We start from the raw sequence: 20,228 nt of genomic DNA, 5'->3' as shown, positions 1-20,228 counted from the left end.
TACTGTACATGCTCTGAATTCTTCACTCTAGAAAAGCAGGTTTCAACCTTGAGAACTTTTTCTTGATTTATATTCTTCTCGTATAACCACACTGCACAACTAGAATTGCAATTGCAATGTTTCTTTCATAATATAGTCAATGGAAAATGGAAAATAATAAATCAGTGTAAACAGAAAAAAAAGTATGGACATTGAATATTTAAATGTGCAAATCATACTGTGATGTACAGAAGAGCGCAACTGCTGCAGCACTATGCACCCATTTCATATCACTATGGCAACGCTCTTAGCTCTATGGAAGTGCTGAAGGAAAGAAAATATGGAGCTGGGCTATTGATTGCGATGTGAGTTTCTAACTGTTTTATCTTTGATTTTCACATGTTGGTGATGATATTTCAGTCTCTGGTAAACACTTCCAAAGGTCAATTAATGGCAGTCAGATTGACCTGACTCAATCATGGTTGTAACGAGAATGTCGCAACACTACACACCATTACCCGGTCAAGACTTTCCTATCTGTGTTTGACCTTTTTTGTCTTGTTCTGGATTAGACTGGGTTTAAGCAAACAAAACAGAATTTGAAAAAAAGCAAATAGGTTTATTTTTTAGCATTATAATTAATTTGTTAAAATGTAAGGGCATTCTGTCTGCACCATTTATTAATTGTTTGTCTATGTCCACATGTGCTTGACGGATGTTTTTGTGCCATGTCTCACTGTGTATTGCCATATTTTTAAGACCCTGTGTCAAGTTAAAATAGATAAACCTTTGACACTCAGTGCAGCGGATCTATGTCAATTGTTAAACAATGGACCAATCAGATAATTCTGGGAGTGGGATAAGCATATGTTTATCAACGTATTGAATGTTTATATTTGCAAAGGTTTATGGAAGTTAATATGCCTATAAACTTGCTTTCTGTTGATTCTGTTCTCTTCTGTTCCATCTAGCTGTTTTTAACACAAGAACACATCCTGTTTGAACTTCTCCTAACTCCTTTAAAATAAAAAGGACAATTTTCAGCATATTTTATGTGGTGGCTATTGCTGACCCACAACCAACAGTGGCACCATGAAGATTCTTACACAATTTCTCAATTTCTGACACTAGAGCACACTGGTTAGTGAGTACGTGTCAGAAATAGAAGTGTTGAAAATAGACTGTGGCATATGAAACGCAGGAATATGTGATGAGGCACTGCAAGGTGAGTTGATTGAAGTGATGGTGATGCTGAATAAATGCTGAATAAAACGGCAGGCTTTTAAAAGCTCTCATTTGCATATTTCCTCCATATTCACTTAATTCTGGTCATCAGTAACCACGAAAACACTGAGTGCAAAACAGGCAATTCCTCTTGTTTAACAGAATATTGTCTGTTCTCCAGCAAGATGGAAGTTCAATTTGGTGAATATAGCTGTGGTGGTGGGGGCGTGGTTAAGAGCCGGTTTGTGAATGGAGAGCGAGATCAGGAGATGAGAATGGTTCATGAGAATGGATCATCACCTGGCAATGATTGCCTCAAACAGCTGTTTGTCATTGCAGTGAGAGTGGAGACATGCTGTTAAGAGCGAGCCAGACGCCAGTGAGCAAGAGAGAGCTGCACAGAGCAGAGTGTTCCAGAGTGTGATATTTGTGTTGTGCTGAAAAGCCTCATTTGAGTGTGTCCACTAAAAGGTGTGATTTATCGACTGTGAAAAGTGTGGGAAATAAAGCCCCTATTGAGTTGGATCTCACCGTCTCTCGCTTCCTCCTTACCACGAAAGCTAAGAAATTTGTTACAATAATGTGTGTAACTTCACTGTAATCAGTGAAGTTCTATGGTAAGCGTCTACTGTAGCGTCTTTGTATACCAAATAAGGACTACTGTGGAAACACATTATGTCTTCCGAAAGGCACCTTTGCATACCAGAATCTGCCAAGAAAGCTTTGATCATGTTGTCATGGGAACGCACTCCTCACTTTGAGTGCAAATGAAGGAGAAGGCAAGGCCGGCATTGACAGATATAGCATGGATTGGCTGTTACAATCATGGGGCTATTAATCAGTATTCAGAGGTGATGTTGAAGGCTTAATTTTAGATTAGCAGAGCTGGTGCCAGAATGAGAGAACTGACAACAATAGAAGTCACCACCACACTACTGCAATATAATTTATTTAATTATTTAGCAGTGATTTTAAGCTTTAAAAAAAAATTTCAACAAACATAATGAGACATTGATTGAGGGTCACTGATGCTTGTTTGACTATCTGGCAACCAGCAACCAGATGGTTAAGTAGCTCAACAAGATTGAACAAAACCAAAGGCCTTGTCACCTAGTCCGTCAATGACCTAACAGACAGCGTTTTAGTATGAAGTTACATCCTTTTAAGGCACAACAGCATCATTTTAATGATCTACAACAAATTCAAGTGTGTCTTGCACTATAAACACAATGCTACTAACTTAACTACATTTAGCGTTACAATTGTTCAGCTATTTTGACAATACTGTAGTTTTTCCAGTAACAAGATACTTTTCCCAATGAATAGTGGTGTAGTGTCACAAAACACTACATCACTTTATTTTTATTTATTTTTATACTGTGCATACCGTTCTACAGCCAAGCAAACCAAAACAGTTATCAAACCATTTACCTTCCTATCCCGTCCTATCTCTCATATGTAGCCCTGGAAAGTTCAAAACATTTAAGTGTATCGGTTCTTTGACGGTTCACGTGAATGAACCAGTTCAAATAACCAATTTACCCTTCCACTTGAGCCCCTGCAAAGTTACAGCCGTTTCCTTTATTTAAGGTAAAATATTTTGCTAAATCTGATGTGTGTCATTTTTAATTGTCTTTTTTTTATGTTCAAATACTTCCTTGTATCCCAGCTTAATATGCAGAAATAATTAAACCATAAGTAAACGAATAAGTAAACCATTTGTAGGTTGATTTCCCTGAAAAAGTGTAAACACTGAGGCTCTGTGGCTCTTTCAACATTCCTCTGTTTGTTTTGAGCTACCTGTTCAGCCCAACACAGTAACACTGGCTCAACCAATGGCATGAGTTTGGAGGTGGGACATCTGATGAAGGATGTATTCAAAAAGCTGTTTAAAACAAATGTTTATTTTTGCAATTCTGTTTGGTGGCGGTAGTGGGGCAGAAATGACACATTTCAGCTTTAATTTTAATTGTAATAAAAATAGCGTGTTTTCTAGTTTTATTAATTGTATTTAGTATTAATGTATTTATGCTTAATGTTCAATTTAGTATAAATTGTGTTTAGTTGTATGTAATATTTATGTTGTATTATGTTTATGTATTATGTTTTTATGTAGGCCCTATGTTGTAATTTTCATTTTAATGCTGTCACCCTAACCGAGACTTGTTTTTGTGCCAAATACTAATCTGATTGCAGAATGAACAAGGGTATACCGTATATATATATATATATATATATATATATATATATATATATATATATATATATATATATATAGTGTGTGTGTGTGTGTGTGTGTGTGTGTGTGTGTATGTGTATTAGTGCCGTTAGTCGATTAATATATTTAATCCAGTGTTTCCCATTAAAGGTGCACTCAGTAATTTTAATCCAATACACATTTTGTCAAATTCTACAAGTATCTCCTCAGTCTGCTAGCTGTCCGTTTTGTGGGTGGGCTGAAAAAAAAATCTAGTATTTGTACACAGCCCTGGCTCTGTAAATGGGACAAAAACAAAGTGGAACAGACCGATCCACACAACACTACTCCAGCCAATCAGCAACAAATTCTTGCATGTGCACAGGATGGGGGGTGGGGGCAGAGTGAGAGGGAAAATAATTAGAAGAGCGATGGCAAATTTGGCTGATGCGAACTTTCTAAACTCCAAGGAGGAATAATAGCTGAGAAACAGACCAAGAGAAAAAGGTCAGATTAATATAAATTAAAAAATAAGGATTATGATAAGTCGAGGGCTAGGAGCCGCGTCAACATCGGCGAAGCTTTTGAGCGGTGGAGAGACCTCAGAGAGGTAAAAGGCTTGAAGACGGATGCAGATGTTGCTCTTTTTCTTCTCGATAGGTGAGTAACATAAATTTTGCTATGTTCCACAGAACCTATATATGCTGTTGTTGTGATGTTAGATTTAGTAGCAGGAGAGATGTTAGTGTCTAGAGCTGGTGTGCGTAAAACCATCTCGCGTGCATGAATTTGGGGGGCAGAGCTTCCAAAGGAGCCTTGAAGGGAGGGGTGTGTTTGTTTTGGCAGTTGAGTTTGGATATCAACAGTGTTTCTCAGGAATCGCTGAGTGCGCCTTTAATTACCTAGACTGTGACGGCACAGTTTCATAATGAACCAAAAATATTTTTACACTTCTCATAATAACATAAAAGATCTGTAACATTGTGTTTTGCTCCGTTGCTTCAGCATAGCATCTCCCAGTCAGACAGCACCGCCTGTAAAAACTATTGTTTTTAATCTATTTCTATTCATTGTTGTTTTATTATTGTTATTTTATTACTGAATGTTTACTAGTTGAGAATAATTACTTAAGAACTTGAAACCATTCTTCCATAATTTACATATTAGTTAGTGTTATTAAAGCTGGAATTGAGAATCATCAAATTTAATTTTTTATGGACTACTGAAATTTTGGTATTGTTATAATGTATAACCTATACTGTACATGGCAGATCTTGCTGCAATAACATGATGAAAAAGTAGATCTCATTCCACAGAACTATGAGCACCCCTGCTGTTAATGGTGGCGATGGAGGCTTTTCTTTATTTGCCACATACGTAACATAAAATAATTACCATATGACAATAACCTCCTCCCATTCCCAGTGCAGTTTACATTTCTGTCGCAGAGGATTGAGTTGATTGGATAGGTACACTATTAGGTTGGGCATCGGTCATAATTTTAGAAAAATATACATAAACTTTTACATGTTTCTTGAGCATGTAACTTAAATGTCCTTTTTTCTCTCCAGACAAGTAACTATTTTACTCCGACAAGTGAATGAACAATTTACTTTTCCAGAGGACAAGCACATGACAATGATTAATGTCGAGCCCTGGCTCAAATGTATGCTCTAGTCGATTTTGTGTTTTGAACTGCGTTAAACTCTGTCTGGTTAATGTTTTGTGAGTGTGACATTTTTTGTTGTGTCATCACCATTTAAATCTATACAACCAATGTATTTATGATTAAATTACTACTAGAGCACAAAATTCTTTACAAGAGCACAATGTTCTTCATAGATCTAGCCAGCCTCTTAATTTTGCTCTCAAAGTGCACCAGATTGATGCATTTAACTTTAAAATGTAAAATATTTCATCCGGGGGATGATGCCCCCAGACCCCCCAGAGGGTCCGAGGTCCACCCACCCCAGTCTCAGAAAATCCTATTGGAAACACTGTAATCGCAATTAACTGTAAGATTTTTAGTAGTTAATCGCGAATAATCACTGAAATTTGACTTTAAATATACTCATTTTTCTGTCAAAATGCATTTGTTTCCTTTTTAGGAAAGAAAACAAACAATATGTAACAATATAATGCTTAATTAACATTTTCCAAACAAAGCCATCCACAGTATAAAGATAGAAATGCACTAAAATAGCACCAGTTCAAATAACATTAAATGTTTCCTAAAGTCTAAGTGGGAGTTTGACTAATTAAAAGAACTAGTCTCCCCATAGGTTGCATATTTATTGTAATAGGCATTAAATCTCTTTAACTCTCATCCTCCACAATAATAATCTGCTGAAGGTCCGTGACTATCCGCTTTGTTACAGCAATCGTGAAGGCATGTTCATGATTCACGTTAGGGATTCAGCACCACTTTGAACTACATATGAAAAGTGCTTGCAGACAAAAACATCTCATTCTGCATATTGGTTATAGTTGAGACATGACGTACTTCTGTGGTAATTAAAATGTGCCTTACTTAGGCTGAAAAATACAACAAATAGTGTCAAGAGGTCCTTTCCCCATCATTTGATCACTGACACGGCTGTTGTGTGTGTTTGTGGTGTGTGTGTCCATGTAATGAGTCCGGGCGGACACATTGCAAAGGTTCCACCCTTCTAACCAGTGTTTATGCTGGTTTATGCTGTATTAACGGTAAATGTGTTCATCGCAATTAAGAAAAAATAACGCGTTAAAATTAATTTTAAATTAATCATGCAGTAACGTTCATTTTGACAGCTACAATATATATGTATGTATATATATTAATATCAAAAATGTGACAATATAATAAGTATATTATTAAAAAGATTTCCTTTCTTAACTTTAATGTAGTTAGCTACTTTTCGTTTATAGCTTGCAGTGTAGCTAACTAATTTTAAAAAGGGTAGCTTGACTGTAGTTTAACTATTTAAACTTTTAGCTTCCCCAACACTGGTAAACACCATAACAGTGTTACTGGTGTCTTCCACACAGGCACCATAACGTCACATCTGATGATTTAGTACAAGAATATTTAATTATAACAATTTCTCATTAAAAAAATGAAAGAAAATTTACATTTGTACACCCATTAACTGCTTTCAACCACTTTGTCAGATTTTATTTTTTTAACCAACTGCTGAATTGCATGGTCAGTATTGTGGGATATTATAGACAACGGACACATATACTGTATGATGCCTTCAAAAATCAGCTAGATGGAGTCATCTTAATAGACAGGATGTTATCCAAACATTGAATTTGGACATGCTTTGATGCGTTCCTAATGTATGTCCCTATACTGCCTGAAAAGGCCATATTTTTAGGTTTCAGACACACCCTAAATCTGTGTTTACTGAAATGAGCCCCAAACCGCTCTTTAAGTCCTATCAGTAGAGCTGTTAGCATGGTAAGCCGGCCCAGTACAGTGACCACAAGGCTGCTGACACACCGTCTCTCCAGTGGCCAGACTCTAGACCTGCAGTAGATCAGGAGGAAAATATATAAAGCCAGACCTAAAGCTCTAAGAGCGCACATTTTCTGTAGATTCAGAGAGGCATTTATTGTATTTATTGAATATACTGTGTATTTTCTCTTACAAGGAACTAGTTCCCTAAGGAAAATTTCAGTGTAACGAACTGGTTATTTATGGCACCAGTTGTAATTCAGACCATTGGCAGAATTTACATATTAGGCACATCTTCAACAGCTCTTTATTTTTTTATTTGTATTTATTTTTTTCTCCCCAATAGGAATGCCCAATTCCCAATACGCTCTAAGTCCTCATGGTGGTGTTGTGACTCGCCTCAGTCTGGGTGGCGAAGGACAAATCTCAGTTGCCTCTGCTTTTTAGACTGTTAATCCACGCATCTTATCACGTGGCTTGTTGAGCGCATTACCGTGGAGACGTAGCATGTGTGGAGGCTTCACTCTATTCTCCGCGGCATCTACACACAACTCATCACTCGTCCCACCGAGAGTGAGAACCACATTATAGCGACCAAGAGGAGGTTACCCCATGTGACTCTACCCTCCCTAGCAACCGGGCCAATTTGGTTGCTTAGAAGACCTGGCTGGAGTCACAGAGCACACCCTGGATTCGAACTTGCGACTCCAGGTGTGGTAGTCAGCGTCTTTACTCGCTGAGCTACCCTGGCCCCCCTTCAACAGCTCTTTAAATCAGATTGTAAACAAACACATTTTAGATCCAAAATATACTCACAAGCTTGATTTGCTCATTAATTCATGTGTTTCTGATGGAAAATGGAAATAGAAGAGGACATAAATTTGCAATCGCAGAACCAAATGACTCGGAAAGGACAGTGGGCTAAGGATTATTAATAGAACTATTTCCTCTGGCATCATCAGCATCATAAAATGGCCACCCGAGGTATTGTGGCGACAACAAGGGATAATCACGGCTTGTTAACAGTGGCAATGGCAGCAGCTGCACCTGTCGCCAGTCAATGGCAAATTGCTGCAGCCAAATATGCAACCTGAAGTCTTCAGGACTAGAAAAGACAGGAAGAGATTAAGAAAGAAAAAAGAGAGAGAGCAAATGGGGACCAGCATGTCGCATGCAATCTGCTCTTTATAAAAGGGCTTAAAGTCATGCACAATATGAAGTTGACTAAATGTGCAGGCACATACAACTGGAAGAATGTGAAATCAATTAAAAAACATGTATAGTATTCTTTCTTTAAGGTAGCATGCAAGTGGATCATGCCACATACAGTATGTGATTCAATATGATCACTGACTCTTTGTCCCTCTGTCAATTCTTCCCAGTATACGTCTTTCATTGACCTTTTAGCTCATCAATACTCATTGTCTTTCTATTATTAAATACTTATTAGAAACTTTCTCGGGTTACAGAGTTTAAATCGTATCTACTTTACAAGGAATTTTCCCACTCACTCTCAATCTACTCTCGGCTACTGTGTGGGCAAAACCCCTCTATTGTTAGTAAGTGAGCTTTCTGCAATAGAAAAAGAAAAAGATGTTCTTCAAAAAAATTACATTCATTGGTCAACAAATGTGTTTATAGTACAAATCAGTCTTAAGGTCAGGGCATTGGTTCATAAGATTTACTATATAATACATCAGCATTATATACAATACTGATTAGAACATAAAATTATTGGCTTGTTATGCCTTAGACGGGCAGTCAGTAGTAGGGCTAGGTACGAGTACACATGTACTCAAGTATTTGGAAGTGCCAGCCATGATCGATCATGACAACACAATAATTGCATGACTTTTCCATCACTTCGAAACATAAAATTTTTTATTTTGTGATTGGTTACGATTTCATATTGGGTGGTACCTTGCAGTCTGATTGGTTAAAGTGTTTACACAGGACATTGTCTTACATTTAAAAACATTTAGATGTAATGCATCTGATGGAGTGGAATTGAACACGTTCAAGATGCATTTTTAAAAGCTGAACTAATTTAAACTTGATACACTGTCTTAAAAAACTTGCACGAGATGCTAAATAAACAGTGAGATGAAATGCCATGGCAAAGGACATCTATCTGGCACACTGTATAGTACATAGCCCAACAATTAAAAAAATAGGACAGGTGTTATTCACTCTATCACCCGACATCCCACCCCAAATACTCGGGTGTCTAATCTGTTGAGACCTCGAGTAGAAAAAATAATCTAAATACCTAGTCAATATACTCATCATTAAGGTCCAGATATACTTCATACAAACTCGAAGAACGAATGGGTATGACGTAATTTAGAACAAAATCTGTATGTTTTTCCGCTCATTTTGGTGGTCCGTAACAGTTTGCTTGGGCGAACTTTTAGAAAACTTCTAACCGGCTGGTAAACACCTCCTTACAGCCATTGGTCCACGTCACTGGTATGTGTGACCTGAAGCTCCACTTAATACTTTGTTTATGTTTTTCAGTCAGTATTCAACATGAAAACACTGTCATGCAATTTTTTGTTTAATTAGTCTACAAAAGAAATCAAATCTACTCAAATACTCTCAAGTGCCCATTCACTTATGTGCCATCTGCAGTGAAATCCATTCATACATCTGACCAAAGTAAGATAAGTCTCTCTTATCATCATCACAATAACAGAGTGTAATTGGCGCATATTATGGCCGTGTATAGTGTTAGCTCATTAGCGTCATGAATTCAGAATCTAAACAAGACAAATTAAACATTTTCTACTGCATATATATTACTTTAAATCATCATCGAGTGGTTAAAACAACTTCTTTTATTGACCTCATTTGAATTTTACTCATAGAATGAGGCATAATGTCATTAGCTGGGTTTCCATCCAACTATTTTTATGCGCATTTTGAAATTGCGCATAAGAAATCCTGAATGGAAATGCTTGAATGTGCTAGGAGGAGATGGATTTTCTAGAGTTTTGCATTAATAAAATTAAGGTGATGAACACAAAACGATTTCGCAAAACGATGATGTGTTTTGACCATTTGTGCATGTGATATGAGTGTGCAATAGCTTGATGTGACTGGCCAAACGGAAGGTCTGATCTTGGTACACAATTCTTTGAACATAGCTCTTAACATTCTGAAGTGTTTAACCAACAGCTGGTCATTAAAGTGGGTCCTCACAATCCACCAGAACAGTTCTGAGCACAGGCGCTCCCAGGTTTGTGGAGACTGGTGATGTGTGGGCATCGCATCAAGTTAAGCCCTCGTTAAATCAGATATTACACTTGTTCTATGGCATCTTCTGGCAGCATTAAATAAAATGAGGTACAATCGCTCTAATCTTGCAATTAAAACTCTCCCCAAAACAAGGAGGTAATTTAGCTGCTCCATCATGACAAGGTGACTCCCTCAAGATAATGTGCATGAAGTAATGGATGGAAACGCAATGATTCGTATTTTAGAAATGCTAAACATTTCGATGGAAACTCAGCTATTACATAACACATTTTTGTCACAATAGTTTAGAATTTACATGTAGTGTCTTCATATATAAATGCTCCTCTAATCGCCTCCCACAGCAGTGTGACCGGTGTCTGAATGTTTGCAAACAGTATACTGTTACTTGACCTCTTTTTACCCCTGAACGAAGAATAAAGAAAAACTTGTCCGGAAGTATATCAGGGCCTTTAAGTAAAAATCGCAGGTTGCCATACTTTACAGTGTACTACTAAGATGGCTTTCTTAGGAATACCTAATGGGATTTTTTTAAGGATTACAAGAAAAATGGTGCAGTGGGATAAAAATAAGGCTTTTATCTATAGTTAAACAATGCTATTATGGTTTCTAAATCCAAAGAAGCTGTGCATTTCAACTTTGATGTTTACCATCAAAAAGGCAATAGGGTTTAGTCCATTCTATCAACAATTCAGTGATTCATCAGTCTATATCACCAAGATAAGAGCTCTTGATTATCTTATGTATTTGGCAATAGCATGTAGGGAAATCATGAAGCCTAAAATTAGGGTTGTTTAAAGTGTTCTTGGCCAAAAGCTGATGTCGGAATCTCCCACCACATCTAGAACAAACAAGGGTGAGGGCAAAAGCATTCCTGTGCATTTGTTCCCCTTCACAGGGCTCAGAGATCCAACGAGCTCCACTCACGCGCATAAATCCACCTCGATTTTTAAGACCCCAAGACAAGTGGCTTGGGCTTTTGGACATTTGTGATTGCAAACCACAGCCGTGCTTGCTGCAGGAGTTTTTGCCTGAGATGTTCACACCTTTGTGTCGCATGAAACTGAACCAAGTAGCCTGGATTTGTAAGAAGACATTTGTACAACACAAACTGGAGTACTTAGCTTAGAGGCTGCATTGACTGACTGAGATTGTGTGACACTGCTGAAGAAGTTTTATCTCTCAAAGAAAAAAAAAGAGATCTTTTAAACATCTCAATTGTTTCTCCTAAACAGAGAGCAGGGAGATAAAATTGAGACTTTTGCTCAAATGGACAGTTCATTCTATCCATATACTGTACATAATAAAACATAATAAACAAAACATGATATCGCCATTAGGTGTGCTGAGCTCTGAATGAGCAGCATCTGAGCAATAACATTTTCTTCTGGGCCGGGACAAACTTTTCTCCTGGTCTCCCCTGGGCCCATTGACCTTCCCACCTCTCACTAGACCTCCCATAGTCACAATACCCAGGACAAAATTGTCCTCCTGCCAACTGTGTCTACTGTTTATGGCAAGTTTGAAATCTTTTGAAATGGATTGTAGATGTTTTCTCACTTCCTAATGTTTGAGCACAAGTAGGTCATTGGAATAATGCCTCTTCCAGAAGACTGTGAACTAAATCTCCAGATCAGCCCATATTGGATTTGAAAGTGTAAATGCCAATATTTTAAAGCAATGAGCCTTTATTAGCAGTTTGTGGTTGTCAGGAGGCCTCCAAACTGCTTTATTGGACTAAGCTCATAAAAAGTTACACCACTTAGTTGAAAGCTGAAAAATGACAAAATGCATTAAAATTTCTCCAATCCATCACCTTCAGTGTAAGCTATGCTTAAGGCTGGGAAGTTGTGTAAAAATGTTAAGCAAGAGTGGAGCATCCAGCAGGTTGCATCATTGTGACATCAAGCACTGTGCAGGTAATTTCATAATCTGATATTCTGAGAGGTTCCCACATGATGATTAATGGTGCACCGTAAGGAAAGCTATTAGTATACTCTTATGAAAAGGCTTAAAACAATGTATCTTTGTAATTGGTGGAAATGTGAAAAGAGACAGAACGAAAAGGATGGCTGTGGAAAGGGTGGCCATTATCAAGTTAATTATTTCTTGGCCCGAGGTCCTACATTCTCCCCAGGATGTCTCCACTGCAGAGCCAGGGAGGAGAGGCGGGGGTAATTACTGCCATTTTGGATAATTGTGGTGATGTGGCACTTGGTGTAGCATCAGGCCAGGATAAAAGGCACAAACGTATCCGGCTTTACTCTCAGGCAAGGAACAAAAGTTCAGGCCTGCTCTGAGCTTTGAGTTTGGCCCTCTGGAGTTTCTCAAAAAGGAACACCGTTTCTTTTCCTTTACCCAGACCTCCACAATGCTTCCCTCCAGCAGTCCTCTGCCCTAAAAAACTGCCCTTCAAATGAAAATCTGCTCAGTATTTTACTCTGAAGTGGTAAATTAAAACAAACGTGATCATATACAACAGAGAGTACGTCTAAATGTCCAGTTATAGCCTAATCAAGCAAAAGTGGGTTTTTGCATTGTTGAACTACAGTCTTCATCTGTATATTCTAGCATACATGACTCAATGTGTAATCAAATATTTGAAGGAATGACATCAAATACACCAGGTTAAACACATGTTGAGCATCACCTCAGTCTTTTGGAGCATGTGCACAATGCCGGGGCCAATTGTGTTGCAATTAACTTGTATACATGCTGGACAAAGACAAGCTACAATTGCATTATCTAGGTCTGTTAGTCCGACTCCGCAAAATCGGACATATTCGACTGATTTTAGTTGGACTAAAGCATAAACATGACATTTAAAAAAGACAAATTACTGTTTAAGTCTGACTGAAATCTAATTTTAAAAGTGCATATAAATATATTGAGCATCAGTGGATATGCTGTTGAAAAGACCAGCTTAGACTACTAAGAATTTCCATGCCGGCCCAGGGTGGAAATTGCAGGTTTGATGTTGGTCTTGGATAAGCATAACACTTCTGTTCATCAGCTGATGAAGCTGGTCTTCCAGCATGGTCTTTCTGATAAAGCTTGTTGACCAAGGTAGTCTTGCAGGTTACATTGTCTTTTCAGCAGGATACCTCCATGATTAAAATGTACACACATTCATTATTTCCAGGAAAGCTTTCCAATGCTGCTCTATGGCTGAAGGTGCCAATATTTCTACACATAACTTAATTATCTTCTTAGCAGCCAAAAAGATGCATTGCAGGAACCCTGAATAACCTAGCACTTGTATGTTCCTCCTACCTCCTGACAGCTAACGTGCTGTTGATCCATGGTTCTTCTGGGGACAGGTTATTACTTAACACTACCACTCCCTGTCTGCACAGAAATCCCATTTGAGATGTAGCCTCACCCTAAACACTCATACTGCTTTCATTTATTTGTCATTACTCCTGTTGCCATGTCTGAGGTCATTAAACATTCTAGCCTAGAATGAGAAGAGAAACGCATTTCACAAGCAAAAATATACAGTGCATGCAACAGATTCTAATGCAAAAGATCATTCAGATGTCTGATAAGAGGCTTGTTTCTCAGTTGTTCACCATTCACTTTCATTGCATCTTTTTTTCTTCATACAATGAGATTGAAGCTAACATTCAGCTAAGCATTTCCTTTTGTGTTCCACGGAAAAGACAGAAATTCATACAGGTTTGGACAAACACGAGAGCGAATTTACAGTATAAAGCAAACAATCTGCGGAATGTGCGACTTAATTGGACTGACAAAATTTAGACATGTGAACAGGTGATTTCTGCCACAGAAAATACTTTTTTGTAACAGTCCAAATTCACTTTGAAAAATCTATTTGAATAGACACGATGCTTCTAGCGACAGGGATTGGTGAGTGTGTGGAAATGGCGACTCGATGGTATGTGTTCTGCAGGTCTAGAGCATATGCTGGTCATTCTGTGAGACCAACGGTCTCACCATTACGTTCAGGGTAAAATACTCCTCTTGCTCAAGGCCCAAATATCCTCCCATCTGCTGCAGCCCATAATGTTTAGAGTAATGGGTGCCATTCATCAAGCTGACTGCTCTCGGACACGGAGCAGAGGAAAGGGTGGACAGCTGATTGACTCGCTCATATTAAAGTCTGCTCAGAGACTCTCACTATTTGGAGTCTTATGACAATAGTGTGCCATCTCTGTCTAACATAACTCCATTTAATCAGCTGCATCATCGCTCCATGTCTAGACATAGCTATACTCACATTGCTATGATACACATTGTAATCCTCACATGTAATTCATTGTTTCAAAACTGAATTGAAATATCAGGAACAGATAAACCATTTTAAAAAGTGAGGAACACATAAAAAGTTATGATTATAAAAGTGTCCTAACTAGATTCAGATTTGATTCCCTTGATTAAAAATATCAAGCTACAATTTAAGTATCTTACACAACACTGATCCAATAGCTTTAAGTCACGTTTGGTAGTACATGCATGCCACGATCTATAGGAAAAATGAATTAGCTTATAAGAGCTAACATGGAAATTAAGCTTGGGGTTGTTTTTTTTATGATGATTTGCAAATACATGACTGTGTTTGATCAAAGCCACAAACAAAACAAGGTAATGACAGAATGCTATGTTTGTCTTGTATGATTATCATTGTTCCCTGATGAAAAAATCAAGAATGCTGGTCCACATTATACAGTTGTGCTCAAAAGTTTGCATACCCTTGGAGAATTGGTAATATATGTACCATTTTTAAAGAAAACATGAGTGGGCAGGCAAAACACATTTCTATTATTTCTTATGGGATTCATATTCAACTGTAGGTTATAACAGAATGGCACAATCATAAAACAAAACATGGCAACAAAGAAAAAAATGAAATGACCCCTGTTCAAAAGTCTTCATACCCTTAATTCTTAATACTGTGTATTGCCCCCTTTAGCATCAATGACAGTGTGCAGTCTTTTGTAATAGTTGTCTATGAGGCCCCAAATTCTTGCAGGTGGTATAGCTGCCCATTTGTCTTGGCAAAATGCCTCCAGGTCATGCAAAGTCTTTGGTCGTCTTGCATGAACCGCACGTTTGAGATCTCCCCAGAGTGGCTCGATGATATTAAGGTCAGGAGACTGTGATGGCCACTCCAGAACCTTCACCTTTTTCTGCTGTAACCACTGGAGGGTCAACTTGGCCTTGTGCTTAGGGTCATTGTCGTGCTGGAAAGTCGAAGAGCGTCCCATGCGCAGCTTTCATGCAGAAGAATGCAAATTGTCTGCCAGTATTTTCTGATATCATGCTGCATTCATCTTGCCATCAATTTTCACAAGATTCCCCATGCCTTTAGAGCTCACATACCTCCAAAACATCAGTGAGCCACCACCATGCTTCACAGTGGGGATGGTATTCTTTTCACTATAGGCCTTATTGACCCCTCTCCAAACATAGCGCTTATGGTTGTGACCATAAAGCTCTATTTTGGTCTCGTCACTCCAAATTACAGTGTGCCAGAAGCTGTGAGGCGTATCAAGGTGTTGTCATTTGTGGCACTGGCGCAGTAAAGGCTTCTTTCTGGCAACTCGACCATGCAGCTCATTTTTGTTCAAGTATCGTCATATTGTGCTCCTTGAAACAACCACGCCGTCTTTTTCCAGAGCAGCCTGTATTTCTCCTGAGGTTACCTGTGGGTTTTTCTTTGTATCCCGAACAATTCTTCTGGCAGTTGTGGCTGAAATCTTTCTTGGTCTACCTGACCGTGGCTTGTTATCAAGAGATCCCCGAATTTTCTTAATAAGTGATTGAACAGTACTGACTGGCATTTTCAAGGCTCTGGATATCTTTTTATATCCTTTTCCATCTTTATAAAGTTCCATTACCTTGTTACGCAAGTCTTTTTACATTTCTTTTCTGATCCCCATGGCTCAGTATCTAGCCTGCTCAGTGCATCCACGTGAGAGCTAATAAACTCATTGCAATTAGTGTCTGTGTATAAATAGTCCATTTAAAAAGCCACAGGTGTGGGAAATTAACCTTTAATTGCCATTTAAACCTGTGTGTGTCACCTTGTGTGTCTGTAACAAGGCCAAACATTCAAGGGTATGTAAACTTTTGATCAGGGCAATTTGGGTGATTTCTGTTATCATTATTTAAATATGATTTGATTTAAAAAGGAGCCAAACAACTATGTGATGATAAATGACTTCATATGATCACTATCTTTAAATAAAAGACAGTTTTTTTGCATGATCAGTCATATTTTCAAAATCAATGCCAAAATGCAAACTTTTGAGCACAACTGTATATGCTGGTGTATATGCAAAAAAGCAGCACTAACCAGCATTAACCAACCTAGACCTGCATGAGAATCGCATGCTGGTTAAGCTAGTCTTTTTAGCATGTATTGTAATTCAGTTTGGATTGCTGTAAATGTGTTAAAGGTGGGGATACAAATCTTCAGACCATCAGACCTCACCCAGACCATTTTGCTAATACATTTTACCAATTCATTGAAAAGAACAGACTCAAAAGTGTGATTAATTCATGAATTAGTCATCACTAGTTCTGATTGTTAACAAGCTAGTCAACAGAAAATACAGGACACTCGAAATGATTGCTGATTTTATATGTTTAATTGTATACAGTATACAAACTTAATTTCCTTATATATAATTGCTTGGAAATATGAAAGGATGATTACTTCCTTAAAAATTAATTATTGGTGTTTGTGGTGATGTCGAAATTGGAGATGGTATCGACCACAGAAATGTTATTATTGTCATGATACTATAAGACACTTCTCTCTGTAAAGTTTTTTTTTTTTTTTTTTTTTTGTACAAATGTACAAATACATTGAAATGTACAAATACATTTTACATCTTACATGAAATTATAATCTTGCATGACTGCAGCCTCATTTGCATTTTGTGGGTTCTCAACTGACATTCCAGGGAGGAAATGGCTTCTCCTTCACACTGTGTTCGTGGCAAGAAGAGTTCCTGGTGGCATGCCTTCAGTCATAGAGCAGGAAAATGAAGCAAAGCCTGCTGACACTCTGAAGGAGAATTATGCAGAGGCATTGTGATGTGCAGCTCTGGAGTGTCTGTTCACATGGAGAGCTTCGAGTGCTAAAGCCAAGCTCTGATTGTGTGGCACACAAGAACACAGATGCATTAACCTACGTGTTTACCCTTAGCAATCACCAGTTGGTTAACAAAGGGGCACAGCTTTATCCATGGACCAGGTGGCCAGCTATGAGATGTCAGAGACATTACAAGGTGAGGAGATGGACCACTCATATATATATTTGAATGGGAGAAATTGTAACACTAAATATGGGGCAAGTAGTCCAGCTATAAAACATTTCTGACAGAGGTATGGCAAAGCTAAATATGGCAGCTGTACAAATGGAAGCCCTAACTTACAATTAAAAGAGCCAATGGCCTGTTTGTTTACTCTCAAACATGCTTGCACATTAGTTAGACCAAAAATAAAAAATATGTTGTTTTGTTTTGTTTAGTTTCATTTTATTTCGTTGCATTGTGTTTCGTTCCGTTCAGTTCGGATCCATTTCGTTCTGTTTTGTTTTTGTTTTGTTTTGATTAATTTAGCTAAAGTACAATTTATGATACTGTTGCTATCAGATTTAAATATGTTTTTTTTATTGTAATCTTGACCAACAATTTGGGAGATTTCTGTCTTTTTCTATTCAAGTAAATATGAGCTTCACTTGTGTGTATGTAATATGGCTACCAAGTAAAGTGACTTGCTTTAATAAGTGAAACATCTAGCTAGAACATAAATGAACTGTACATGAAGATCAAAGAAATTTGCCATCTTATTCAAATTGCTAAATTACATTATAAAGAAAATTTCAGTACAAGATTCCTACTCAGTGTTCAGTTTCACGCCTACAGGACTTTCTCTATTCCATGAAGCACAAAAGGAGGTTGTAAGACAGACTTTTAGCCTCATTTACCATTCACTTTTAATGTATGGTGAAGAGCAGAGTCTGAACATTCTTTAAAATTTCTCTTCATTGTGTGCCATGTTAGAAAGTCGCACAGGTTTGGTATGACTTAAAGTTGAGTAAATTATGACAGAATTTTTGGTAAACTAACCCTTTAAAAAAAAAATGTCGAATCACTTAATTCATGCAATAAAAAGCACTATGGCATTTTTTTTCTTCAAGAGGGCAATGCAAGTTTATAGCTATTTATTGTAGCCTGTAACTGACAAACTTTTAGGAAAAGACTGAGATTTATCGCTCTGAAGGAAATAATATGCAAACACTTTTGACCTTATATGCACTGTAGGCTGCAGTACAATACAGAATGGATAAACAGAAAAGCATTAAACCAAATATCCATTCAAAGAGCTGGGATTATTCCCTTTTTGGTGGCGCATTTAATCAAGGTGATTGTACAATTGAGGCCACTGTACACCAAACAAGTGACCATACAAATGCTGCGACAGGAGCAGGCGGAAAATACTCATTTGAAGAACTGATGTCAGACAATGCATTGCCATGACTACAGGGAATGAGCAGGTTGGATGAATCTTAAAAAAAATTAAAGGAAAATTTTGCCCATTTTAACATTTTACACTGCTAAATAACTGCTCAATTAAATTCATAGTTTCTGATCAATGGATTACTCTTGGTTTTAAAGGGATAGTTCACTAAAAAAAGAAAATTGTGTTACCATTTACTCTCGTGTTGTTCCAAACCTGTATGACAAAAAAGTAAATGTTTTGAACAATGTTCACACTGCTCTTTTCCATACAATGAAAGCATATAGTGACAAGGAGACAAGAAAGCAGACGATACAACTCATGCAATATATTCCAAGTCTTCTGAGGTCGTATGAAAGTTTTTTGTGAAGAACAGATTGAAAATTACACTCAAAATCTTTCCCTTTCCCATACCTCTCAAAACTCATTCATGCTTCAGCATATTCAAACTGAACTTAATGATACAAAATCATTGATTCCTGCGTTTCTCATTATAGATGCCGAGTATGAATACAGTGCAAATGAGATTTCAAAGCTGTAACAAAGGGCGAGATTATCAGTGAATAAACCTTTCAAATTTCAGTCTGTTCCTCGCAATCATCACATTATTGTATGTTGTGTTCCACGGAAGAAAGTCATATGGGTTTGGAACTTAGATTTTTGGGTGAACTATTCCTTTAAGAATTCCAGATAAGCCTCAAAAACAATACATAACACAGAAACAAGACAAGGTAAATTTTGTACAGTGACCTGCGAGATTGTGTGGTCTGTTTCCTCTCTCCTGGAATAAGCAAACTCAAACTTTGTGAGTTAAAAAAGAATCAGCATGAAAATAGAAGCAACTCATTATAGGAGACTTTCCACACAGTCTAGGTTAGCTGTTAAGAGAGTGAGACAAGATGATTCGTAAAAACTCTTCATAGGAACACCCTTCGGAGCCAAAATGGCTGACTGCTGCTTGAAACACTAACTCATGCTTTGTGTTTTTGAAGCATATCAAGTATGCATGGCAATACAACAACCTAAGTAGGTCAGGAAGCCTTTCAGTGACTCACTTCCATTTTTCATCAAACATGTCTCCAGAATACATACTTCCATTTTTCATCAAACATGTCTCCAGCATGCATATGTTTCATTTGTGTCTTTTTGATGGCTTAATTGTTCATGTGCTGTTTTTCTTGCATAGGCTATGCCAAATAAACACAAAGCGCTTGTAAGCAAAGCTATGCAGGCAGGGAAACAGCTATGGCTTTAACTCAAATGCAAAAAGCAGGGCTCCAGACAAAAAACAAAAATATAAAACATTTAAAAGCTAAATTCCTTTTTTTTTTTTGGCTAAATTACAGAATCATTCATTATAGATAGTTGTTCAGAAACACTGTCATCCATCACACTGCAGTGATTGAAGATCCACAGATACATACATTAAACTCTGTAAATCTACACTTCACCATTGTTGAAGATCAGCCAAAGTCCCTTTCAAGGCAAGTCAGTCCATTCAGCAGCCATCTTTGGAATGCTCCCGGGCAGCTATTTTCTATAGATACAAGAGGTATGATGGTACAGCTCTTTTTTACTTGAATGGGGAAAGACCAAAATCTCCAAAACGGTTGGTCAAGATTACGATCTTAGAACATATTT

The 20,228-nt window shown here is 37.6% G+C and overlaps 1 protein-coding gene across 1 annotated transcript in view; it reads right to left on the bottom strand.

Moving 5' to 3' along the window:
- LOC127425502 (gamma-aminobutyric acid type B receptor subunit 2-like) overlaps window positions 1–20,228 on the bottom strand; it is a 370,336-nt gene that overhangs the window by 299,675 nt on the left and 50,433 nt on the right. The window lies entirely within an intron of this gene.

This window comes from Myxocyprinus asiaticus, chromosome 34 (assembly GCF_019703515.2).
Source record: "Myxocyprinus asiaticus isolate MX2 ecotype Aquarium Trade chromosome 34, UBuf_Myxa_2, whole genome shotgun sequence".
Classification (NCBI taxonomy): domain Eukaryota; kingdom Metazoa; phylum Chordata; class Actinopteri; order Cypriniformes; family Catostomidae; genus Myxocyprinus; species Myxocyprinus asiaticus.
Note: the sequence above shows the minus strand (reverse complement) of the source record. Positions and strands in the feature narration are given on the sequence as shown.